This window comes from Choloepus didactylus, chromosome X (genome assembly GCF_015220235.1).
Source record: "Choloepus didactylus isolate mChoDid1 chromosome X, mChoDid1.pri, whole genome shotgun sequence".
Lineage (NCBI taxonomy): Eukaryota > Metazoa > Chordata > Mammalia > Pilosa > Megalonychidae > Choloepus > Choloepus didactylus.
The window spans coordinates 13325475-13328602 of record NC_051334.1 but is presented as its reverse complement, the minus strand read 5'-3'; the positions used below and the strand labels follow the sequence as shown (position 1 = coordinate 13328602).

At 42.9% G+C, this 3128-nt stretch overlaps 1 pseudogene; it reads left to right on the top strand.

Annotated features, from left to right (window-relative positions):
• Positions 1–1323: 1323 nt before the first annotated feature.
• Positions 1324–2683, top strand: LOC119523080 (annotated as a pseudogene).
• Positions 2684–3128: the final 445 nt, after the last annotated feature.

Below are 3128 nucleotides of genomic sequence, written 5' to 3'. Positions count from 1 at the left end.
TACACAAACACAGAACTGCCCTTGCTTTCTAACAGCTTCCAATCTAGAGCAAACACCTGCTCTCTTAAACTCTCTCCTAAATTACCCAACCAAAGCCTAAATCCTGTAATAGGTTCTTTCTAGCATCCTCTTACTGTGGTACCTCATGGTTCCCTGCAATGAGTAGTAAACCCAACTAATTTAGCTACCTGTGTGCTCCTGGTGATCTCTGGCTATAGGGCATTGACACCTCCAATTATATCTTTTCTTCTTTCTCTATTGTCTGACAGAAACATTACAGAAATACAAGCATACAAAACTTCCCACTGCATAGAACAAGATATAAAGAGTTGGCAGAACACCTTTTCACTCCAAGTCCTGCCCGTTTAGTATCTTTTAATTTATTTAATTATCATTTGGAAATGGAGTCTCCCAAGCCTCATCTACAAGCACAGGAAATTGGACTAGAAGAGGATTTCCCAAACTGTGTTCCTTGAGAAACCAGGTTCCCTCAAATGCTGACAGATGTTTCCAGAAAGGATTATGTGGGCAAATGAGTTTGAGAAACTTTACATTCTAGAGTAAATCCCTTCTTGTAGTTCCAGTCCCAGCTCCACAAGCTACTTGGAGAGCCATTTAAATCTCCCTTTACTTTGATCTCAGTTCCTTTTTTTAAAAAAGGATTCTTCCAGTAGCCTTGACTCTTGAAGGCAATTGTATAGCAATGTAGCTTACGGGGGGTGACAGTGTGACTGTGAGGGCTTTGGGGATCACACTCCCTTTATTCAGTATGTGGATGGATGGATGGATAGAGTAATGGGCAAAAACTAGATGAAAAATAGGATGGGGGGATGATTTGGGTGTTCTTTTTAACTTTTATTTTTTATCCTTATTTTTACTTTTTCTGGTATAAGGAAAATATTCAAAAAATGGATTGGGGTGATGGGTGCACAACTATATGATGGTACTGTGAAAAGCTGATTGTACACCACGGATGATATGTGAATATATTTCAACAAAACTGATTTTTTTTAAAAAAAAATTTCTTATAATATCCACTCTGCCCAGTCCCCAGTGTTGGGAACCAAATGGAAAATTGGATGCGAAAGTATTTCAATGACAGGAGAGCACACTGTTCGGATAAGACATGGAGGCAACATTGTATGTCCTGGAGAGTTCCTTAAGGCTGGAAGACTAGTCAGGATGCCAGGCCAAGAGGGAACATGTCTGAACTAGAGCTGGCACGGTGAGGATGGGGAGGCCGGGTATTCCAGGATGACTGCTGTGTAAGAAATCACCCAAAGATATTGAACCCAAGTTGGAGGAGGCAAGTCCGGTTTCAAAATGGAGGTAAAACCCCCGCCTGGTCACCCCTAGCCCGACTCTGGCCGCCGCCGCCGCTGGGGGTGGGGGGAAGGAGGCCATGATCCAAAGGAACCAGAACAGTTGAGAAAACTGTTTATTGTTGGTTTGAGCTTTGAAACTACGGATGATAGTTTAAGAGCACATTTTGAGAAATCGGACACACTCACAGATTGTGCGGTGATGAGAAACCCCCAAACAAAACGTTCCAGAGGCTTTGGTTTTGTGACTTACTCTTGTGTTGAGGAGGTGGATGCAGCAATGTGTGCTCAACCACACAAGGTTGATGGGTGTGTAGTGGAACCAAAGAGGGCTGTTTCTAGAGAGGATTCTGTAAAGCCTGGTGCCCATCTAACAGTGAAGAAAATTTTTGTTGGTGATATTAAAGAAGACACAGAGAATACAATTTGAGAGACTACTTTGAAAAGTATGGCAAGACTGAAACCATAGAAGTTATGGAAGACAGGCAGAGTGGAAAAAAAGAGAGGATTTGTTTTTGTAACTTTCGATGATCATGATACAGTTGATAAAATTGTTGTTCAGAAATACCACACTATTAATGGGCATAATTGTGAAGTGAAAAGGGCCCTTTCTAAACAAGAGATGCAGTCTGCTGGATCACAAACAGGTCGTGGAGGTGGATCTGGCAACTTTATGGGCCGTGGAGGGAACTTTGGAGGTGGTGGAGGGAACTTTGGCCGTGGTGGACACTTTGGTGGAAGAGGAGGCTATGGTGGTGGAGGTGGCAGCAGAGGTAGTTATGGAGGAGGTGATGGTGGTTATAATGGATTTGGAAGTGATGGTGGCAACTATGGTGGTGGTCCTGGTTATAGTAGCAGAAGAGGCTATGGTGGTGGTACACCAGGATATGGAAACCAAGGTGGTGGATATGGTGGTGGTCGTGGAGCATATGGTGGTTGCAATGAAGGAAGAAATTTCAGCAGTGGTAACTATGGTGGTGGTGGGAACTATAATGATTTTGGAAATTACAGAGGACAATAGCAATCAAATTACGGACCCATGAAAGGAGGCAGTTTTGGTGGAAGAAGCTCGGGCAGTCCCTATGGTGGTGGTTACGGATCTGGTGGTGGAAGTGGTGAATGTGGTAGCAGAAGGTTCTAAAAACTCAACAGAAAATGGCTACAGTTCTTAGCAGGAGAGAGAGCGAGGAGTTGTCGGGAAAGCTGCAGGTTACTTTGAGACAGTCGTCCCAAATGCATTAGAGGAACTGTAAAAATCTGCCACAGAAGGAACAATGATCCATAGTCAAAAAAGTTACTGCAGCTTAAACAGGAAACCCTTCTTGTTCAGGACTGTCATAGCCACAGTTTGCAAAAAGTGCAGCTATTGATTAATGCAACGTAGTGTCAATTAGATGTACATTCCTGAGGTCTTTTTATCTGTTGTAGCTTTTTCTTTTTCTTTTTCTTTTCATTACATCAGGTATATTGCCCTGTAAATTGTGGTAGTGGTACCAGGAATAAAAAATTAAGGAATTTTTAACTCTAAAAAAAAAAAAAAAAGAAATCACCCAAAATCTTCGTTGTCTAAGCAAACACCTATTATGCTCACAGACTCTGTAGGCCAGGAATTCAAACAGGGCACAGTGGGGATGGTTTGTCTCTGCTCTACAACATCAGGGAAAGTTTCAAGGACTGGAGGGGTGACTCAATGACTGTGGGTACAGTCATCTTGAAGGCTTCCTCACTCACATCTGGTGGTTGAGGCCAGCTGTCAGCTGAAAAACCTACACATGCCTCTCCAAGTGGGCTCTCCATATGCACTAG